General features: G+C 44.7%; 1 protein-coding gene and 1 long non-coding RNA gene across 2 annotated transcripts in view; one reads left to right on the top strand and one right to left on the bottom strand.

The window, feature by feature from the left end:
* LOC146810320 (cholesterol transporter ABCA5-like) overlaps positions 1-24,130 on the top strand; it is a 1,540,893-nt gene that overhangs the window by 119,135 nt on the left and 1,397,628 nt on the right. The gene's annotated exons all lie outside the window — the stretch shown is intronic.
* The window catches only part of LOC146810321 (uncharacterized), a 36,098-nt gene continuing 22,564 nt past the window's right edge, over positions 10,597-24,130 (bottom strand). Inside the window, exon 3 of the long non-coding RNA XR_014966578.1 lies at positions 10,597-10,721. This is a non-coding gene — a long non-coding RNA (uncharacterized LOC146810321). The remainder of the gene's footprint in view (positions 10,722-24,130) is intronic.

Below are 24,130 nucleotides of genomic sequence, written 5' to 3'. Positions count from 1 at the left end.
CTTAAAAACTGGTATATACTCTAATTGACTCTCAGGGCCGCTACGTCGTACTGGAGGAACTGCTGGACGGATCCCCACTGGCACTGGTCTCCCTGTACACCCCGAATACTGGGCAAGCACAGTTCTTACAGTCACTCACATGATTCCTGCTATTGGATCCTATAGCACCAACAATATGGGGAGGGGATTATAACTGTACATATGACCTTGACGTGGACCGCTCACTCCCGCTACTCATGGGAGCACAATCCATTCAGATATCAAGACACCTGAGAGACTGTAGACCACATGCAGCTAAAGGATGCATGGTGCAGTCAGCACCCTGAAAACGCACACATACTCCCACTACTCCTCGTTGCATGATATACACACACGGATCAATGCAGTAAATTGCTCAATGGAAGCCTTGGCCAGGGTAACGCATATGGAGTATTTAGCACGGGCGCTTTCAGTTCCCGACATGGCGTCTTTCCATCGCTGCACTTAGAGACATCACATTCCGCTTTGCCATCTCACAGGCGATCACCAGATACTTCCAGGAGAATACAGGCACCACTTCTAATAGAGGCATAGAATGTGATGCATTTAAAACGGTCACTCGGGGACAGACCATTACACTGATAACATCCTTCACATCCAAAGTTTAACAGTGCAACTCCTGCAGGTCACAAAACCCCAACATGATTCGCTACAGGAACCTATCACAGAGGACAAAATACTTCACGCTATTAAACAGTTAGCAGCGGATAAGTCCCCGGGAACCGATGGCTGGCCTTCGGAACATTATTCTACTAAACAACTTGTGTCCCAGTTATTGAGCGTATACAAGGACGCTTATGAAAGAGGAGAACTCCCAGCATCCTTGCGAGAATCATTGTTGGTAGTGCTACCTAAACCGGGAAGGGATCCACTGCAGATGGAATCATATCGACCTCTGTCGTTATTAAATGCCGACTATAAAATACTGTGGAAAGTACTGGCCAATAGGCTAATAGAAACGGCATCCCTTCTGATACAGGAGGATCAAAACGGCTTTATTCTGGGGCGAAGTACTGGTTTGAATTTGCGCCGTGTGTTCTGACGATTGGGCCCGTGTGGAAACTGATATCCCCTGGCTAGCAGCCTAGAATATTAAAAAGGCGTTTGACACCTTAGGGTGGCAGTATCTGCTTGAAGTGCTGGGAAAATTTGGAATCGGACCTAAATATTTGCACTGGGTGCGTATACTATATACAAACCTGCAGGCGAGGGTAAGGACAGGACGAGACATCTGCCCACAGTTCATCATGGAGCAAGGCACCAGACAGGGCTGCCCCCTGTCGCTTATTTTATTTGCATTTTCTATGGAGCCATTAGCATGCAAATTGTGATAACTGGTGCTGGACTGGGGAATTCACGCAGATAGGCAATGGCATATAATTACGCTATATGCAGAGGATGTGCTGTTTTACCTCCGGGGAGAGAGCGCTGTACTGCAAAACCTGATGACGCTCCTGGATACCCACACTCAGGCCTCGGGCCCTTGGGTTAACTGGCCTAAGTCAGCAGTTTTCCTCAAGAAAGCGGTCCCGCTGGATCAAAAGACAGGCACCAAGCAGAGCCTAGAAGGGTTGATAGAGTACTTTGGTACCTTGCTCACACTTGGGAAGGGCAGACATGTGGTGACAGTGCTCTATAGTTCCCTTAGCCCCGGTCCTGCTCCCCTACTGGCACCACTTCATGCATATTGGGACTCTTGAGTTGTCAGCTACCATGAATGATAAACAGTGGGCGCAGTGTATATGGTATCCCAAAATAATATCCGCAAATGCTAGACAAGTATACACAGTTTAATTACCTAAATCATACATATTTAACACCATACAGACTAGCCCGTATTTACCCCACATCGGTCGACATATGTCCTCGCTGCTCAGGGACAGATTCAACATTTCTCCAAATGGTCAGGGCATGCCCTCACTTTAGCACCTACTGGACTGAGATCATGGTGACACTAGGGAAAGCACCTGACACAACAATCCATGTGCAAGGCTTGCATTTTTCACTTGGCGTCACCAAGCGCACTGCAGCGCGGGAAACCTTAGTAATTTCTTAGACCTAGCATTGGCGTTTGCGAAGCGGAGAATAGCTATGTCCTGGAAATCGAGCGCAGCTCCCGACACACGTATCTAGCTGCTGGATCTCCGTAAGGCATACGACGCAAACACTGTTGGCACCCCGTAACCCTCCACAGACTAACCCCATGAAATGGCAAGAATACTTGTCATTTGTGAAAGGCACATTGCATACACCTAGTCCCTCACGGGGGTGAGGGGGTTTCTTGCTCTGAGCATTGATAACACACTAACCTATAGATGCGAGTAAGTTGGACCCCTCATCAGGTAGGAACTATCCTAACAAGGCAAGACCTCTGGCCCTTTGCGATCATGTGGTGGTGCATTGCGCGCAGCGCTCCCATTTTCCCCCCTCCCGCTGATTCAGCTGTCCTTAAAAAGTACACACATAAGCAATCACCCTAGCTCATGCATGACCTAAAACACACAGTACATGTGGATTATTCAAGATCGTATAGTTTTGTGTTCACTTCGGTCTGGTTCATATGAAAATATGGAGACAAAGAAAGTCTGTTGATTTATTTGCTGAGTAAAAAGTGGATAACATACAAAGACGTATACAAAATGTTAGTTTATTTTTCTGTCACCAGCATTACAATGCAGCATGGTTCCCCACCAAGTGCCAAGTTAGTAAATGTCACTGTACTCTTCTTTATAATAAAGCTGGCAACTTGTACTATGCATAAACTGTGGAAAACTAATAAAGACGATTTAAAAAAAGGTACCTTAAAGGCCCTATTAACAGTGGGCGAGATACAACATCTAGTTTGTGAGCTGTGTCCACGAGTCCTGTTGGTAACACAGTAACATAAAAGGCGACTACATCAAGGGCAGGAAAATTAATAGACTGCAAGGATGATACATTTGTGAAAAGGAGCATGCGTATTTGAACACAAAAAATCCCAAGATGGCCAGTATATATGGAGTACCAAAAATCCATAAGAACCAAGACAATCCTCCTTATGCCCTATAGTTACAGCGATGGGGTCCATCACAGAGTCGCTATCAAAATAAATCAACACGATCCTAAGACCTCGTGTATCTAAAATTCCATCCCATGTCCAAGATACCAGACATATTATCAATATTGTTGATGGACACCTGTTAAATCCAGCATCTGACCTCATGGTCATCTGTGATATTGAGGCCCTTTATGGCAATACCCCTCAACAAGGAGCCTTAGATGTTGTTCTCTGGTTAATCAACACCGTCCATATTGATTGCGAAGCCATTTGTGTCCTTGAATGCCTTAAAATCATTTTGGAGGCAGATACATTTGAATTTAATGGCAACCTATACAAGCAAATAAAAGGTGCAAGCATGGGAGCTTCATGTGCTCCAACTATAGCCAACATCTTTATGGCTAAATTCGAGAAAACATTCATCTATAATGATTTTCAGAATCAGTCACCAGATGGTCCCTCTATTGATGCCATTTTTTTCATATGGACCAGTCTCCCGGAGACACTACCAGAATTCTTAGCCTGTTTGAATCTATGTGACGAAAACATGCATTTTACATCAAGCTCCAGTAACAAACAGGTCAAATTTCTTGATATAGTTATTAAACATTCATTTGTCCAACTTGAGGTTGACCTGTATGTAAAACCTACAGCCCGCATTACCCTTTTACATTTTGACAGCTTTCATCCTTCTACTCAGAAAAAGAGCATATCCTTTGGACAGTTCCTTAGGCTGTGCCGTAATTGTACCAGCCTGGCAGATTACGACACCAGCGTCATTGAGATGAAACAAAAATTAATCCTCAGAGGATACCCTATTTATTTGTTTATATAGCGCTAGAATCGACCCCCGAAGGGGTATCTCTGCGCTTAAAGCGGACTGTGAGGGCATGTGGCAGTTCTAGCATATATCAGCAAACGCAAAACAGGGTGGTCTTAAGCACCTTCCTGAATTGTAGGTGATCTAGACACATCTCAAAGACAAGGGGAGCTCGTTCCAATACCGGGGACCGAGATAGGAAAGTGCTCTTCCTCCTACTCTTGCTTTTCTCACCCGAGGTACCACCAGGAGATGTTTAGCACTCGAACGGAGGGATCTTGATGGTACAAAGGGCAAGAATTTCTCAGAGAGGTAGGATGGGGCCAGGTTCAACAGTGCCTTATGGATGGTGCAGCAAATTTTAAATTTGACCCGTTGGCGGATAGGGAGCCAATGCCGCTTCACAATGAGAGGGAGGGGGTCCTGAAGGGGGCATTCAGGACCAACCGTGCCGCAGTGTTCTGAACTACCTGCAATCTGCTAAGCGAATCATCATTAGCCGAAACCAACAGGCCATTACAATAGTCCAGGCGACTTAATACCAGTACAAGGACTAAGGTTTTGCGGGTAGAATCAGGAAGCAAAGGGAAGACTCGACGGAGCATACCTATTACATGAAAACATGTTCCTTCAGATTGAGCGCTAGAGCTAGGCAGATGCCTAGGCTGTAAGCTTGGGGGCAGGATAAGGGCCTAGGTCGGTCGGCCACCAATCTGGAGTCCATAAAAGGGGGGCCTCTCTGAAGAGCATTCTCAGTCTTTCCCACATTACACTGGAGGAAGTTATTCTTCATCCAGCGTGATATGGCACTCATCCCATTAGAGAAGGCCAGCCGCACAGCCGATGTAAATTTGTTAAATGAGAAGAGTAACTGAGTATCTTCGGGATACGATATGAGGATAAACCCATATGTCCTCAGAAGATTGGCCAAGGGAGCAACATAGATGTTGAATAACGTAGGGCTCAAACATGAGCCCTGGGGTACTCCCTTGGTCAGTTCCATAGGAGCCGAATGATAGGAGCCTAGTTTAAAAACCTGGGAGCGGTCCAACAAATAGCTCCTCATCCATAGTAAGGCTGATTTTCTTAGCCCAACCTCTTCCAATCTTTTGATCAGAATACTATGGGAGACTGTGCCGAACGCAGCGGATAGGTCCAACAGCACCAGAATCATAGCGTGGCCCTTATCTAGAGTCATCCTGATGTTATCTGATAAAATCAGTGCTGTATTTGGGCCTAAAACCGGACTGGGAAGGATCTAAACATCCAGTCTGTTCGACATAATTGGAAAGATGGGTGTTAACATGTTTTTCCATAAGTTTGCTCAAAAATGGAAGAAGTGAGATGGGACGGAGGTTAGAAAGGTCTGTCCATGGAGTTTTAGTGTTCTTACGGATTGGTCTAACCTCTGACCTAAGAAATTAGTCAGAGATTCATACAAAAGGGCACGCTTTTATGACCGTCAACATTTACTCACAAAGGCCAGACCTAAAGAGAAACCTATACTAGTATTTGTAACGTTCAACCCTTAATGAAAAGATACGCCAAAATGTATGTTCAAATTGGTATATTCTCAATGCAGAAAAAGAAAAGACCCATGTTTGCGCAACAGAATAAAAATCTGAATGATCATGTGGTAAGATCTAGACTGCCATCAAGCAAAGGATTTATCCAGAAGACCATAGATGGCAGTAATCCTGTAGTCGGAAATTTTAAATGCACAACACGTAAAGCTTGTGATTTGGCGTTAGAAACAGACAGCATATGTTTTAATGGCTACAAAATCAATCTTTTTTACCAACTGCAAAACTAAAGATAAAATAGATCTTATTTGTTCCTGCAAGTTAGGATATGTGGGAGAAACATCATGTTCCGTAGCCAGTAGACTTACTGAACACAGATCTGCTATACGCACGAAGATGTTTTCTGCTCACTAAGTCCAACATTACGTGGACTTAAAGCACACACCTGAAGACATCAATTGTATCATACTGGAAAAAATACAAGCACGCCCAGGTATAGACCCGGAAGCCATTCGTAAACGCAGAGAAAACTTTAGGATCTCTTCTCTGAATACGTATACACATGGTCTCAATAATGAGATCAAGCAATTGGGTTTAGTTATTAGATGCATGAAAATGATGGGTTGCATCTTGTAATGACCAGTAACTTTCTGTACGAGACGAGACTCAACCTTACCAGTGATCTTTCACCCCCATACTGGGGGAGTTTCATCATTTAAGCCACAGCACCATTTCCGACTATTGCCAGGCTTTCCAGCTAGTTCCCTACCATTTGGGTCCACATATTAGCCCTTTCTACATCTTCGGGTCAATCTTCAGACCTCTTCCTTTTGGCTGTACTTGCAAATTTTTTATGGGTCTTTGCCATTCAACTTAGGCCCTTGCCATCTTCCATTGAGGCCATCCCATTTCTCTAACTAGGACCTCATATTTACATTCATGTGGTTAACTCAACCACCGTGAACTACTATATATTAGGTTGATCCACATATTTGCCGTCCTTATACTAGGTTTGTTGCTTCACTTCAGGTAATTATACCACTAGGAATAGTTCTATAGGGCCTCATTCTTCAGGACCATTCTACCTATTTTTTATTAGCCTCATGTACCCTTTTAACTTTACTCTTCTGTAAGATTGCTTAGCTTCAGGATTTTTATTGATCCATATCGACCTTACGCATCCTTTCCATTCTATTTTTTTGTAACATTGCCTAGATCGTTGATATTTATTGACCTACATCATACATGTTGTAGTTTTTCAATTTTATCATTTTATTCTTATGCCTTTCATTACACATGATTTCATTGAAGTAATGCTAGTTATTGATTTTAGTCACCAGTTAATTTGTGCCATACTGGTCCCATAAATCGATTTCTGTTTAACTGATATAATTTTGGACTGATTTGGAAGTAGCCCTCATTCTAGTGGTACGTCCAACTCAAACATTTTGAGTATTACTTTATTATAGAAAGATTCTACCCATTCTGTTTTTTCATTTGTATATTTGACCTGGTACAACATAGCACCCATTTTCTAACTAGGCGTTAAAGACATTGCCTCCTGCTTCCATTTCTGGGCCATGCTCCAAGAAATTATATCTCTTCCTCCGAAACATGCCTGGCTCCGCTCAGGTGGAGCCTTGCCTTTGGACCGCCCGCCGTGATTGTCCACGCTTCAGTCGTCATATCAGTAAGTTAGCAGTGTTAACATCAACGTTTTATACTCCCTACACAGGCAGCTTTTAAAATTTGAATTTCTTCACATTTGCAGACCGCTGAAGCTCATGGGTGCACCCAACCTTGGTGTTTTACCCAATTAAAGAACTTTCTCTTGCTGAGGCCCTATTCAATTTAGGAAGTGTCCATCCCTACTTACGGAATTAGTAAGTATAACAAGGAATGCAGCATCGTGCTCGGTCTATACTGTTTTTTCCATTGCTATCTTACATTTGATCTAGGGACTGCTTGCATCTGCCAAACTTCTTATTTATGTCAACCCCCAATAAAACGAGCAATCAAGGGACTTTACCTCGGTTAGAAGTCCAATAAGTGGTAGTTCACATAATATTTTATGTTGCCTAGACTTTATGATACTGCTATCCCTTTGCGTATTGTAGTTTACAGTGTGCCTGCAGGCACTGGCCATCATCTTCTTTGCTGGTTGACGTTCCAGTACCCATCTTCAGGCTAGTCATCGTGTGTGGCCCTCACGTGAAACTGATCCACCATTGGTAACAGCAGTGTTTACCATCTTAGGGCGCTAACACCCACCATATCTGGAATGGTATGTTAAAGGTTGAGCGTGACCTATATTAACCTATCATCTTCAGTGGTTAATATTCACAAATTGAGCACTGGGCATCAATATCTTCGACTTTCCTTCTTCCTATCTTCTACCTTAGTCACATATAATCTTCTATAGTGCACAACTTTTCTTACGGTGGTTAATTTGGATGTAAGTACACAAACTGTTTTTAAATAAAGTCCTACACCTCTTAAGATACGTCAATTATCCTTTTGCTGACAGATTAAGACTTTATTTGCTGTTCACACAGATATCCTTGTGACGGCTTCCTGATGAAGGCATTTTATCAGAAATGCACGTAGTAGTAACATCTTTAAGCCCTCCATAATATGTTGTATGGTTATTATTTATGAATTAACATCAATGTCTATAGGGAACACTATGCCTAACTGTTAACATTACGTTGAGCTGTTAGCAACATTACATTGTATCAACATCAGGATTCATTGTTTTATGTAAAAGAAATTAATATCTGCTATATTCACCATAAAATGAGTTTGTGAATAGCTGAGTGGAAAGCCTTTAAACAATATTTTAGCAGTTTTTTCAAATTGTATATTAAATAAACATTTTGCTACTGTAAATACAAAATAACTCAGATTTTGAATGTTTTTGTATTATATCTATGAGGAATATATTGTTGGTTTAAGTTCTTAATGTATTGTTATATGCCCGTAATTTTAATGTAGAATTTCTTGCTTAAGATATGTTCTAAAACAGTATTGCTCTTTCCCTGCTCTTGGCCCTGTTGTCCTTTAAAATACCTGGACAGATGTGGCACCATAGTCACTATAGGGCCATTCAGCAGCAAGAATAACTAACATCCAGGACGTGTCAGACACACAACATTATTACTAATGGTAATGTGTAATCAATCACTTCAGAGCTCCACACAGTAAGAATAAATTTCAGTAATTTCCACACCCACAAGAGCTGTTACAGATCCTGCCTGCAAAATAACCACATACAAGGCAAAATGAAATGGCAAGGTCCCTGGATATGATGATTTTCATGAGGGTATTAAAAGGTACCTTATATGGAATATTAACAGTGGGCGAGAAACAGCATTAAGTTTGTTAGCTGTGTCCACGAGTCCTGTTGATAACACAGTAACATAAAAAGGCGCCCACATCAAGGGCAGGGAAATTAATAGACTTCTAGGATAGAGAAGGAGTTAGAGAGAAATAGTACAGGCAAGAAAGTAAATTATAGACAACTGTCAGAAAGCAGGCAAACATAGCACACCAATAAACTGGAAACTAAGTTATGAAGGAATTAAAGGTTCCATACTGGAAACTAAGACTCAAGGAAAAGGCAAGGGTTGTGAAAAGGGTGGCTACAGAAGTAGGGAATAGCACTGAAACCGCGCTAGTGTATGAAACCGGCTGCCTGTCAGAAAGCACTACATGGATTTAAAATGAAAGGCAAGTCCAGAGTACTGCTCAAAAGGCTGTATGTTAGTATGCTCAGTCAAGGTCAGGGAGCTCAGTTGAACAGTATAAAGTCTGACAAGCAGCTCCCCTAGCGATGGGCATTAGAGCGCACAGAGCAATTTATTACAGTATACCCTTGCCTGTGAATTTCTTCCAACATCTGCACCTGGCCCGTAAGCCTTTGCTCTTTTGGAATATGTTAATTTCTATAAGAGTTTACACTGCAGGTAGGGGTGACTGATTAAAATGTAGTGGTCTAGAGTGTAGAATATCAGGCTGTGGGTTAACAAGATCGTCAGAGGAAATACTTTGAAGAGTAAAGTCCTCGGGTGCAAGAGTCAGAACTGAAAGAACACGTGAAGGGTCCAAAGCCAGGAAAGGAAGCCTAGGAGCTTGTATGAGACATCCATAAAACTCAGATGATGGCAAGCTAGAATAGCACTCACAAAACATATGCAGATTGATTGAAAGCTTAGAAGCAGACAGTAGATTGATTGACAGCATAGAAGTCAAAGGCAAGCTGACTAATGCCAGGGGAGCTGAAGAGGAGCAGACCTGAAGCTCTCGTTCTAGAGCAGGCATGCAAGAGACTCTGCAAGCAGATATGCATGAGGCTTTGGAGGCTCTAGGAGCAGACATGTAGAGGAGTGTTAGACCTGACATATTTTGGCGTGGTTTCCCCTGATTTTTTTGCCTTCTGACCTCCTGTTTTTGACATTGTGCTGAACTTAGTTTTTACTGGCTTTAGGACTGTGCACTTTCACTGCTGACCAGTGCGGAAGAGCATATACTCGGGGTTTAAAATATATTGGGATTTAGTTTCTCCATGATTGGTATATTTGATTTACTTCCAAGTCCCTAGTACAGTGCACTACATGTCCCCCAGGCCTGTAAATCGACTGCTACCAGTGGGCCTGCCATTGCAGAGCCTGGGTGTACAGTTTTAAACTGCCATTTCGACCTGACAAGTTAACCTACTCGTCAGACTTAAACCTTCCTTTTTATAACACATAGGCTATAGCAGGTCCTGGACACCCCATGGGCAGGGTGAGGTGTACCTAAACGGTAGGACTTGTTGTACCCTTCAGTTTTACTTGTCCTGGTACTGAAATACTCTTAAATTCATATCTCACTACTGCAAGCCTATCTCTCCCATAGGGAGACATTGAAGCTGCCTTGTAGCATTTTACTAGTGTAACTTTTAATTGGGAAAAGATAGAAAGAATGTTTGGTGTCTCTGGACACACAATTGCGATTCTCCTATTACCACGACTAGAGAATCTGGATTACATTAAAGACGCGGAGGCTAACATTATGCATATAACTTTTAATGCAATCCCAAGCAGCCGCATACATCATAAAGTAAAAGGGTTCCAGGATAGAACACTCAGAACAAATAAAAGGCATGAGCCCATAACATTCTGCCTCTTTTGAATGTGGCGTAAAATAGGATAAGTCTCGTAAAATTGAAAAACTCCCAAACAGTTCAATAAAACATAACAAAACGAAGAACATGCAGAGCAAAGAATGCAGGCAGGGTTGGAATCAGATCATGAAAGATTATCTGGAAAAAAAGGAAAGAATATAAGTACATTTTATATGATTAAGATAATAAGTAAAACAAGAAGGAAGCAAATCTTGAGATAAGCAGAATCATTGAAAGACGACATGGCTGAAAGAGAAAAACCCAAAGGTAAGTTAGAAACATTGTAAAGGCACTGTAAAAACACTTCAATTATACTGTAAATTAATGACAGGTCGATAATAAAAAATTGACAATATAACAGTAAATTTAAATAAATTCGAAGGAAAGGGAGGGTGGGATAATGTTAGCCTTAGAGTCTTTAATGAAATCCAGATTCTCTAGTCATGGTAATAGGAGAATCGCAATTTCATTACATGATCAGAGGCTACCATTATGCATGTTGGTAGCCATCTAAAACATCAGACATATGAGCAATTGGTTTACAGTAATGCTGGGCGAAAGTTCTAGCATTAGACCAGTTAGCAGCTTTTAGGATATCATCCAACTTACCGCCAGACCAGAAGGATTTACTGGCCATAGCACCTCTGATCGAGTGAGGTTTGAACAAATTTAAGTCAATACCTGCTAACTTCTATGTCAGGACTGGAGGCGAGGATTATGCCTTCTTTCTTCACTTTGACATAGCAGCGTTGAAAGAAACTAACAAAGACTACGTTTCCCATGAACCATAGGGAAAAAAGTAGTCAAACACAATATGTTACACAGCCAATCCAAAAGAGGGTCAACGTCCAATCAGGGCATCCCAGGAGCCATATAGTCCTTTGTTAGTGTCCTGTACTCCTCTTCGCTGCTGCGCAGCCAGATAAGTTCCTCAGTTTTTCCTTACTGTTTGGGGGCTTTTATGCTGGTTGTATGATTTGACTCATGTTTATGAGTGTGTTTGTTTTCATGTGTGCGCAGCGCCGCTTCTCAACGCGGGCGCTGTGAATGCCTTTAGCGGTGATTCCGCTCATAATTTAAATATTTTTTCAGGCGCGCGGTTTGTTGTGTGTCGCGCTTTTGTTGCGCTTCATTCGTGAGTATTTCGCCGCGGAGCGGGTTTCCCGCTCCTACTCGGCATTTGGCTGGTTTAGTCTTGGCTCCAGTCCTCCCGCCGCCTGAGGGCGCGGGAGGTGGTGGCAAGCGCGACGCGTCCGCTGGGGGTTTTCTAACAGACGTCCCAGCGACGCACACGCTTGTTTCAGTCAGGGAGCCCTGGTGCTGAGGTTCGAACGCCGATCACGGTCTGTACTCGGCAGGCGAGCCCATAAATCTTGCTCGCTGCCTATTTTCATGTTTACGCTCGTTTCCCCGCATTAGCTCACACGGAATTAGAGTCAGTACTGGCATAATTGTGTTGACGCCTCGTTAAGAGGTCCTGTACCGGCCATTAGGCTTTGCATAAAGGGGACATATCCCAGCCCTGGTTTTTCAATCTTTATTTAAATACTGTATAACCAGCAATTATCCCCCTAGGGCTAGAAACCCTGCAAAATTATGGTTCCTGCCACCCATATTTTAGCTGACACCCAGCTCTTCTGGAGGCCTACAGTTATCGGCCCGTTGTTCTCACCTTTCATACACTGTTAGTGATAAGTACCCTGATTCTTCCTCACTCTCACAATGGATTATTATGAAGATTACCAGGAGGAAGAGGATCCCCTGGCTGACATGCCTTGGGGTGAGGCTTTCTATGAGGCTGTAGACACCTCTATCTACAGGGCAGTGGACCAAGCTATTTCTCCTTTAGAGGACAGACTTGCGCGCAAGATCGAGCAGGCGTTCCAGCGCCTGGAGCTTAGAGCTGCCCCACTCCCTGCCCTGTCCGCTTCAACCCAGGACAACCCTGGCCCTCCCCCACCTAAACGCCCGTGTGCACTGGGAGTTGACGTGGATGCTTTCGAGCGTTTGAAGTCTACAATTAAACAAGTGTTTCCCCGTGTTTGAGGGGCCGGTTGAGGCAGGGGCCGCTCGTCTGGTCGGCAGAATCATCAAATCAACCAAAGAGGCCCTGGACAATATCCAGATGAGTCCAAGTTTGGAAATTTCTACCCAAGAAGAGGACGCCGGGGCAAAGGCAGAGGCTTCAGGGGAGGAGCGTCTGCCGCAAACTCTGCTGTGCTGAGTGTTCTCCTTTCTCCCCCCACAAAGCATAGGGGGGGCACCTGGCCAGCTGTTACGAGGCATGGTTAACCGTCACGCACGATGCGTGGGTTCTTCAGACGGTGAGGGGGTTTCCATATAGAATTCTTAGGGGACCCAGTGCAACACGTTCCTCCAGAGCCCATCCATTTTTCAACGCAAGATGCAGCCCTTGTGGACGAGGACGTGGCTTCCCTTCTCCACAAAGGCGCCATCTCGCTTACCTCCCCCCCCCCCCCCCCGGTTTCTCAGCAACATCTTTTTGTCTGACAAGACCGACGGAGGCAAGAGGTCTGTCATAAATCTAAGCGAGTTCAACGGATGGTTGGTTTACCGCCATTTCAAAATGGAGATACACCTCCTTCGGGATGTCCTCCGCCCTCGCGATTGGATGGTCCGCTTGGACCTCAAGGACACATATCTGGTAATCCCAGTTTTTCCACCTCCGCCCGGATTTCTGCAATTTGCCTGGCGTCATCGGGTTTACGAATTCGCCGCTCTCCCTTTCGGGCTCTCTTCCGCACCCTGGTGCTTCACCAAGGTGCTCAAGCCGGTGGTGGAGTTCCTGAGAGCTCGAGGCGTCTGTTTATCTCGACGACCTCCTCCTGATGGCGTCCTGTCCCAGTGTTCTGACGGAACAACTTCAGATGACAGTGACTGCTCCAGGACCTCGGCTTCGTGATCAACGAGAAAAAGTCTTTTACGACCAGCACAGTCCGTTACCTTCTTGGGGTTAGTCATAGACTCCAACTCCTCCACCCTCAGTCTACCAGCCAGAAAGGTTGCAAATATTTGGCACGAGTTGCGGCGGGTTCTGTCCAGACAGCAGGTATCCCTGCGCCAGTTGGCTCGAGTGGTGGGGCTGCTGTCCGCTTCTATTCAAGCTATCTTTCCTGGCCCGCTCCACTACAGGGCCCTTCAACGCCTCAAGGCATACTTTCTCCGGAAAGGGTATCCGTACTCTTACAAGGTCGCCCTGTCTGACGAAGCACGGAGCAAGATCCAATGGTGGTTAGCTCATATGGAGGCATGGAACGGAAGAGCAATCTTCAGGTCGGTTCCGGATCTGGTTATCGAATCGGATGCCAGCAGGCTCGGCTGGGGTGCACGGTGCAGAGATCTTTCCACGGGAGGTTTGTGGTCTCCCGAATATCGGAGGTTACATATAAACTGTCTCGAGATCCCGGTAGGCTAATTTGCCGTGCGGTGCTGGACAAGAGAGATTCTGTGCAGTCATGCGTACTCCTAAAAATGGACAACATTTCAGCAGTCCGTTACATAAATCATCTAGGGGGCACCAGGTCGAAGGCCCTCTCAGACCTAGCGGCGAGCTTCTGGCAATATTGCCTAGACAGCCAGGTTTCAGTCACAGCGGAGTATCTGCCGGGTTGCAACAATGTGGAAGCGGATTTTCAGTCCCGCCATTTCTGCGATTCCAGTCTCTGGAAGCTGGACCAGTCAGTCTTTGCGTCTCTCAACGACCTTTGGGGTCCTTTCACGGTGGACTTCTTTGCATCCAGACTAGACCACCAACTCCCGAGGTTTTTCAGCTGGAGGCCCGATCCACTGGCGGCTTCCATGGATGCATTCCTCCAAGATTGGAGCAAGGAACAGGGCTATGCGTTCCCTCCCTTTGCGATGATCACCCGGTCAACCGCTGTAGTCCGCAGGCAGCTGTCGGAATTAGTCCTAATCACCCCTCTGTGGAGGTCTCAAGTATGGTTTCCAGTTCTTCTGGAACTTTCATGGGATTTTTCAATCCTACTCCCCCGGTTTCCGGATCTTCAAGAGTCTGGACAGCACTCCTCATCTTCTAGTGTCCACAAACTCACTGTGGCTCATGGTGTGGAGGATTTCAGGGGTAGATGGCAACCCCCTGGCCTTTTGCGAACAGCTGAGGAGCTCATCTCCAAAGCCTGGGCGGACAGTACTTTAAGAGATACAAGTCCGCGTGGGGCAGATGGTCCCATTGGTGTTTGTGAAGGGGTTTCAATCCCTTGGTCGCAGACTCTGTTCACGTTGTGAATTTCTTGGCGCGACTTCTGTCGGACGGAATGACCTATCGTTCTATCAACACCTTTAGTTCGGCCATCTCCTCGGGTCATGTCCTGGTTTGTGGCCCTCCGTTGGGGGAGCATCCCTTGGTTTGCAGGCTTTTGCTGGGTATTCGACTCTTTACCGCCTGAACCGCGGTATTCTGCATTATGGGATGTTAACCAGGTTTTGAATCTTTTCCTTTCTTGGCAACATAATTGGTTTCTATCCCGAAAGGAGCGGTCGGCAAAGCTCGCATTGCTCTTGTGCCTGGTGTCTTGCCGACGGGTGTCTGATGTGCGAGCCCTGGATATTTCTAGTCGGATGTTCACTCCGGATGGGTTGACGTTTACTCTACTATGGCGTACTAAGTGCCACACGAGAGTTCTCTTATCCAGAGTTTCCTGACTCTCCGAAACTTTGTGTAGTTTGTTGCCTCAAAGCGTATGAGGAGATGACGGAGGAATACCGCCCTCCGGTCGAACGCCAACTCCTCATTGCGCTCTGGAAGCCCTTTAAAGTGGTTTCCTCACCCACCATTGCCAGATGGGTTCGTTGGATGATGCAAGAAGCGGGCATCAGTCTCCGCCACTTTGAGGCGCACTCTGCAAGAGGAGTGTAGGAGAGTAGGGTCTGCTTTCTATGTTCACCCCCACTTTTTGCTTTTGCTTTACTGGTTTGACTTAGATGTGGCTGTGGGCCTGCTAATCAGACCCACAGCCCTGCTGTTCTCTCTAAATTAATACTATGTACTTTAGGTGCATAACCCAATTGGATAGGGTCACCTTATTGGCCCCTGTACAGTGTACCCTAGGTACCCAGGGCATAGGTGTACCCTAGGCCTACCAGGGGCTGCAGCATGGATTATGCCACCCCTGGCCTGGCCTTCCATTTTGACACAACTGGCTGATCACTCAGCTGGGGCAAGGTCGTGTAATCACCCCTTGCTTAGGTGTAGTATTCCTATACCTAACTTACATATAGACACATGTGTACCTATCAGTCACTCCTATGGCAGGCCTTAACAATCCTGAAGGCAGAGTGCTTGGTAACATGTGAGATGGTGCTCTAGCATCAGCTGAGCCTGTCTGCAGCTTTCGGAACTAAGTCCTTATAGCTGTTCTATGATATAGCCTACCATATACTCTTAAAGTGCCTTATAACCTTAGACGGTTATGGTAACTATGGTTTGGCTTTATCGAAACATGTCGTGTAAGGTGTCTAACACTGTGGAATAATACCCCCATGCCATTTCTGGACATGAGAATATTATTCCCCCCTTCTAGAGGGAAAGACATGTTAAAATCATACTTCAACTGTTAGCCTCTGACCAAAGCCTCAGCATCACAAAATGGATGCTGCTGCCACGACACAAGTCTGACCTCCTGCAGCTGGGAGTGATCCCAGCCAGGGAGGCCTGGACAATAGGTTTCCTGCTTGGGGAGGTGCTAGCACCTCCCCAGACAGCCTTTAGTGTATTGGGGCAGGGTGGGCTGAAAGGAATGAGACATGCCTGGGGCACACAAGGTGTTCCTTGCATAGTCCAGTTCAAACCGGCGCTGGGGCACTCCAGCCCCAGCTCTGGCGCGAAACTGGACAAAGGGAAGTGGGTGTAACCACCCCCTCCCAGGTCCCGACCATAAGGCGTGACCTAGCAGGTATCCCAGCCCCCCAGATTAGTATAAGAGTGGGAGTTGGGCCTCAAGACTTGAGATTATCCTGAACCTGCAAAACTGAACAGAAACTCTGGACCTTCGACATTCGACGAAAGAAGAAGACTGAAGAATCTCCCTTGTAGCCAAGGAGTGGCTACCCTGTGCAAACAGGCACCATCAAGAGACTACCCTTTGCTTTGCCCACGTTCTACGAGGAACCGACTGCAGAGCCCGACCAGAGCCTTGACTTCCAGACTTCTCCGACCCTGATCCACATCGACAGCAAAGCTGAGATCCGTGGAGGCGACGAGCGACCGGCTACCTGGAAAAAGTGGCTAGTAACTTAAAGCACAGCTTCTGAGGTACCCTCGAAGTTGTGCACCGGGGATTGAGAAGCCCCAACCCCAAGCACCATCTGCACCGAAGATCAGCCCCCCACACTCCACGAGTCCTGCGTGGGGCCCTTCTGCATTTTCCTGCTTGCCGCGTCTGTCCGGTTGCTTGCCCGCTGGCTGGTGGCCTTTGTGACGACGCTCCCTGAAATCTTCTGCGCTGGTTTGGCTCCTCCAGACTGGCTCCCGCTTCTCTGCAAAGAAGCACCCCAGACCTTCCTGGTCTGCACCAGAAGCAAGTCCTCCGTTCTTCGTGGGTTCCGCTTGCCAAGGCTTGGTGAGTCCTAGTCCAACTTCGACGCCGCCGACAGCAAGAGCCTTCGTGGGACAGCTCGCCTCCTGGTCCTGGTCGTCCTCGACGCTTCCTGGTCCTCCTGGCTGCAGCGACAAGTTTCACCTTCACCTGCAATCTTCACGACATCGCCTGGTTCCTTCCTGGTTCCACGTGGTCACTGGCTAGTGACCTTGACTCTGTCCCTTCTGCTTGCAGGTTTCTTCTCTTCTTGATCCCAGCCTTGGGATCCACCGGACACTCTTCACTGACTGCCTGTCAGCATCTTTCTTCAGGCATCCATAGGAGTCGACGACGAAAACGACGCATCTTCACCCCTATGCACCCGCAGCCTGTGGGCTAGATAACTTGGGTACTCCGGTGCTCATCAGCATAGTGACTATCCTAGTGTCTAGTTTTCAAGTCTCAACTTCCTAGCTACTCCGGAAGTGTCCTAAATCTACCGTTTTCTAAACTGTACTATTGCTATTGACTTTTACGCATTACGCGTGAGTGTTTCCACTCGGCACACGAATCCCGTGGGCCTCCCACTTCCTAACTAACGCTAGTGTAGTGTAGCCCCAGCGATTCCCTAGGCCTAGGCCTATTCTATTTCCGTGACAGTGGTTCTTATACCACTTACTTAGTATATGGTTTGCGTGGCCCCTAGGGCCTAACTGTATTACTTACCTGTGTGACTTAATGTATGCATAAAAAAAGACTGTTGTACTTACCTCTAATCTCATAAAGAGTGCTGAGGGTTTGACTAGAATAAATACACTTTATTTTATATATATATATATATCTGTTGTGGTGTCCTTTCATTTGGTATTCAAGGGATTATATATGGTATCACAGCTGGCTTCACATGCCATTCAGAGTTTAGCCTAAGACTGCTCTTGTCCATGCTACCACTAGGATAGCTGGTCTATAAGGTTGACTTTACAACCAATCACCATAAGGGGATTTGGACTGATACAAGGTGTACACTAGAACTAGTGACATCATACATCAGGCCAACTTCTCACAAGGAGCCATGGCTTCTAAAGCGTTCGGCTTGGGTGCCCGCTTAGAGGATATCCTCAATGCGGCAGATTGGTCCTCTGATTCCATCTTCAAGCGCTTTTACTTCAAGCCAATACTCAATATGGCTCATTTGGTTGTGGGCAAGCTTTAAACAAGCATAATACTCGCCTCCAGTCCCGACCTAGAATGAAAAACTTCCTAGCTATCGTAACGGAAAGTTTCAATTCTAGTAAGGACTGAGGCGAGGATTATCCCGCCCAGTGCTCCTGGAGGAGATCCCTCCCCGTACTGCAGTAAGTATTTATTTGTTTTTCCTTCAACCCTAAGTGGGAAGGTTTGAGTATTATTGCTGTTCTGATAGGATTTGTTGAAATTTACAACTGCCTCTGTGTTCTTATGCAATATTTGCATTATACCTAGGTTTGTCGTTTCCTCTGGTAATATGTCCTTGTTGCAGGTTCCGATACCCACAAACAGGATTCCTGAAGATGATGATTGGGCTGTCTTCACGCGGGCTGTCTTCGCGCTCCGAAAGAGGAGGACAGGACACTAACATAGGACTATATGGCTCCTGGGATGCCCTGATTGGACGTTGACCCTCTTTTGGATTGGCTGTTTAACATATTGTGTCTGACTACTTTTTTCCCAATGGTTCATGGAAAACGTAGTCTGTTAGTTTAACGCTGCTATGTCAATAAAGTGAAGAAAGAAGGCATAATCCTCGCCTCCGAGTCCTTAATAGAATTGAAACTTTCCGTTACGATAGCTAGGACATTTTTCATTCATAGCTATTTTGGCCCCATCTGGCGATAGAAGTAGAGATTATAGCATTGTGCGGTTTAACGAAGGCGATAAGGAGTTGATTCACACCAGCAGGACGAAGAGCGTTCATTCTGCAGTCATACTCTTTCATACAGTCAACCACGCAAAGTTTTGTGCATAAGTCAAAACATGGATAGAAAATAGAGTCAGACATAGTCTTGGTTCTTCTAAACAGATCGAATTTAACTCCAAACATGTTATAGGATCTATTGGGAATTTCGAGAGCTTTAACATCTGAAACTCTACGACAAGAAATAAGACAAAAAAAGAGTAGCAAGTTTAATGGAGAGGTTTTTCCTACTTCAATTAATATTATCGGGCCAGCTAGAAAAAAGGTCAAGAATAATATTAACGTCCCAGAGGGACTGAATGAATGAAATAAAACTTTATTCGGTTATTTACAACCATAAAAGTATACACTTAGCAGCATAACATTCCATAGATAAGCAAGTCAGGATCATACAATACACAATACATTTCTTAACCCTATAATTCACAACCATAAAAATGCAAGATAAAAAATCATCTTAAAATTAAAAAAAAACTGCGTGGGTGAAAATCTGGAGCCCCTGGAACGCCTACCGTGGGGGTATTTGTGAGCCGCCACTGCTACCGGTAGCCTCGCCGGCCCCATCTCCTTAGCCGACCCCCTCCCTCAGCCGTGGGCACGTGGCTCCCCAGTCCCTGCTATACTCCCATTCCACTCTTCAGAGTTTTGCTGCTGGTTAGGATCCCCCATTTACGGAGCACGTACTGTTACTTGGTTCGCGGGTTGCCTTGCGGGTGTGGTTTTTTGTGTTGTTCTGTTTGACAAAAGGAAACCGTATTGGGGGCTAGGAGTTATGCGGCCTACGCCATTGATTTTACCTGATTAGCCAATCTGCTCCGCCGAGAGACTCTCACTGTATGTATGCTATATGCCTTTTGCTACTCTAGCGGCCGGCCGGATGGTTGTAGGCCCATGCCTGTAACTTTTTCATCGTGCAATAAACGGTTTCAAAAAAAAAAAAAAACAAACAAACAAAAAAAAAAATAAAAAAAACTATTCCATTATTGAGTCACACTGACCTTCTAGTATGTCTCACAAATTGCTTCTATCCATTAATAACCCATTCTCCCTGAATCTAAAAAGATCTAAATTTCATCGGTGCTCTTTACATTTAAGAAACTTTCACTTTGTTTATATATTTCCCAATAGCACAGGCTATATCTAGGTTCTTCATTTCCACTAAAAGGTTTACAGCTTGCAACCTATTTTTAATTTTATATTTTTTAAAAATCGGGCCTAAAATCTCTCTTCGTACATCTAAAATCTTAAAACAGTCTAATAAAATATCACAGGTAGTGCCTAAAGTGCAGGTGTATTTTCCATTGCTATTTATCATTAAGATTTTTACCCCATTGTTCACATAACAGGGATTTAGCCCAATTCTCAATCTTAACACTTCGCGCCTTAACAGGCAACTAGGTAACCTGTCGATAGAGGGGTAATGTAAATCATTTTTCCATGCTGAGGCCGTAAAAGCAACTGAACTTTTCCGTAAGAGGTATTCTTGATCATGGGTTCAGGACGCTTCTATTCCCAATGTCCTAAGTTCTTTCTTGTCTATCTTTCGGTCTAAGTACTGAGGGCACAACTTTAGCTTTAAAACACCATATGCTTGAATGATTGAAGCTCTGGTCTCTCTTGCCCAGGACAACTCACTATTGGCAATTTCATTTTTACACCACGGTGAGATTTTTTGATCCTCACCTGATCCTAACCGCTGCCAGAAACGCAATAAAGCCATGCAAGCGGTTATACCCCATGAGGTGATTCCCAATTCTAATCTTACTGCTTGTATCATGGACGATCTAGGCAGCGAGAACAAACATTGAAGGATATTTCCCTCTTTTGTCCCATCCCTTTTTTCCACTTAAGAGTACCTCTGCACCATACAAAAATTGTGGGGGGACCATTGCTGAATAGGCTTTTAATACCGGTCTATCAGACATTTCTCCATATACACTATTAAATGTTTGTAGCCCCTTGACAGAGGCCGATGCCCTTATTTTTAATGCATCAAGATGGGTATACCACTGCAGACTACTCGTGAACCACATTCCCAGATATCTATATTCTGTTACTTTTTCCAACATTTCCCTGCCCAGATACCAGGAAAACCTGGTTTTTCTTCTTCCAAAATAGGATTTTGGTCTTCTCCATGTTCACCACCAATTTTTTAGTTTGGCAGTATTCTGTAAACAGGTTTAATTTCCTTTGTAGTCCAATCTCCGTCTAGTCTATGATTACCAGATCATCTGCATATAATAAACAGAAGATATGATTTCCTACTAATTTCAGGCTAGCCCCTATGACCTCTGAGTTTTCGGGGCAGATCTGCTATAAACAGGGAAAAAAGCAAGGGGGCAAGTACGCACCCCTGTCTCAACCCATTACCGATCTGGATCCTCCGGGACAATCCTCCGTTCTCATCCAAGATTATCTGGGCCCAGTTTTCTGTATGCAGGGCTTGTATCAAGGCCAATAAGTCTCCTTGGATATTATACCCTAGCAAGGTTTCCCACAGCTGCTTCCTGTCCACCAGATCAAATGCTGCGCGGAAGTCCACAAAGCAGCAGAACAAATTGCCCCTCTGCTCGATCGACTTCCGCGCAATGGACCAGAGGGCAAAACAGTGATCAATCGTCGAATGTCCCTCTTTAAATCAACCCTGTTCTGGGGGCACTATCTGATTTTCATCTGTCCATTCTTTAAGTAATCCCAGGATTACTTTAGCAAATACTTTTTCTCCTATGTCCAGGAGGTTTATTAAACAGTAGTTTTTAGGAGAATTTACATCACCTTTTTTATGTATAGGTCTTACAATGGCCCCTTTCCAACTATCTGGCATAGCCCCTGTTTTAAGAATCCCCTGGTACATATTCGAAAAAAACTCAGACCACCACTCCAGGTTTGTTTTTATAATAACAGCCGGCAAGTTATCTGGGCCGGCGGCTCGAGTTAGGTTTAACCTGTATATTATCTTCCTAATATGGCTTGGGGAGAAATGCTCTTTCACTTCTTCCCTTACACCTGGCCATACGTTGGTATTTATTTTCTCCACCCTTGGCCACTTCCCGTAGATTTCTTCCAAATAATCCACCCACTTATCCTCCGGCACCGAGCACTGCAAGGTCCCTAAAACTTTACCAGTGCTCTCTTGTACTAATTTCCAGAAGCCTCTCACATTTTTTTCTTCAATTACCTCTAATAGCCTCACCCAGCATCTGTCCTTATAGGTTCTTTTTTTTATCTCTAATGGTGGTATTATAATTTGACCTTAATTTCTGAAGATTAAGTAGCAGTTCATCGTCATGTCTACTTCCTAGGCTTCTTTCCTTTTGCCTAATGCTGGCTTTTGCTTTACGACAATCATCAAACCATGGCTTGTTATTGGTAAGTAGTTTTTCCTTACTAGCTAACCCAGTTTTAGCACCTTTAATCTTTATCCTAAGGCATTCTACCAATTGTCTTATCATACCTTTGTACCAGGTAATATCCTCCTCAGGTGGTACATTTACAAATGTATGTGTCAACTGGACTGTGCTTAGTTTTTTAATATGTTCTTCTGTAATGCGCGTTGTAAGTCGCTTTGGATATTCTACCTGGACTTGGATGGCTCTTTGTCTCTGAGGGGCTCTTTTTTCATACAATTTCATCAGCAATGGGTAATGATCACTACCTTCAACCCTTGCTACTTCAAAGTGTTTGATTAGATCAAAACTCCAAGCCTGTATAAACACAATCTATCGGACACATTTGTTGCCCCACTGTGAAGGTGCGCCCAGCAGGCTGATCCGTATCCATTCTTCCATTTACACACACCAACCCAATAGTGCCCAACAATTGCCCTAGCGCCACATCTTGAGGTGAAATGTTGCAGCTATGAGACTTAACAGTCTATATTATAAGCTCTTAACAAATCTCTACACCATGAATCAGTCTTTAAGGGATTTAGTCTGTGATTAAAATCCCCCAATATCAAAAGCACATCTCTCGGGTAAGAATCACATAAGGCCTCCAAGTCCTTTTTTAAGCATTCGAGGTCCACCTTATAACCTTTTTCCTTCCCATTCTGGATATACACATTGACAATACATATGCATTCATAACCTGATTTTTTTTTCAAAGTCCACACTCTGCTACCTAACGCATTTAAGTTTGAGGGGTTCTATTTTCCTAGCTATCTTTGTTGAAACTAGCGTCAGCTGACCGCCTGACGGTCTACCAAATATATTATTTTTTGCTGGTTTTACATGGTGGCTAAAACCTTCTGTAACTAGGGTTTCATCGCACAGCCAAGTCTCCTGTAAACACGCGATGTCAGTGTTCTTTAGTAAATGTTTTAAAACTTTCCTGGAGCATTATTCTTTTATAGCCATTAACATTCCAAGTTAGTATAGATAGGCTGTGCGATGACCCTAGCTCCTAATCAATATTGCTCAGGTACCCATTTTCTTCGCAATCCATATATGCAAGCTCTCTATATCTATTCCCAACCAGCACGTCATCATTGACCCACCCTTGAACCTTAGGGGCTATTGTAATTTCAAGATCTTCCTTCCATCCGGTGTTGATTCTAATTTGCCGGTCACCAAGCCCAGCATGGTTTCTGAGCAAAGAATTCCATTGGTTATCCGTCATTATTGCCTCTCTTTTTATTATTCTAATGCCTTCTTTTTTCATCTCAGGTTCTGCTTTTTCCAATGCTACTTTTATTAATGCAGAATGAAGTAAAACCTTGGTTACTTCTTCCCCTTTGATGTTTAATAAGAATCCTACTTCTTTAAGGTCTTCTGAACTAATATATCGTAGGCTTGGGCATTTTGAGAATGAAGAGGAGTTGGGAACGGTTTAGGGGGTTTAATTTCCTAGTTCTTTTCCCGCCTTTACCCTGACCTATAGGCTCCAAAAAGAGCCAAAGATCCGCCCATCGTTCTAACTGCAATCCTATTGGGCGTCCAACTATCCTATCTTCCTTTCTTTGCCTGTGTACTTCAATCTCGCTCTGCCTGGGGCTCTTGTCCTGATTTGTGTTGCTAGGTCCTACCCCTGATGAGGCA

The sequence above is a fragment of the Triturus cristatus genome, chromosome 7, assembly GCF_964204655.1.
Source record: "Triturus cristatus chromosome 7, aTriCri1.1, whole genome shotgun sequence".
Classification (NCBI taxonomy): domain Eukaryota; kingdom Metazoa; phylum Chordata; class Amphibia; order Caudata; family Salamandridae; genus Triturus; species Triturus cristatus.
This window is presented reverse-complemented; position numbering and strand designations above follow the sequence as displayed.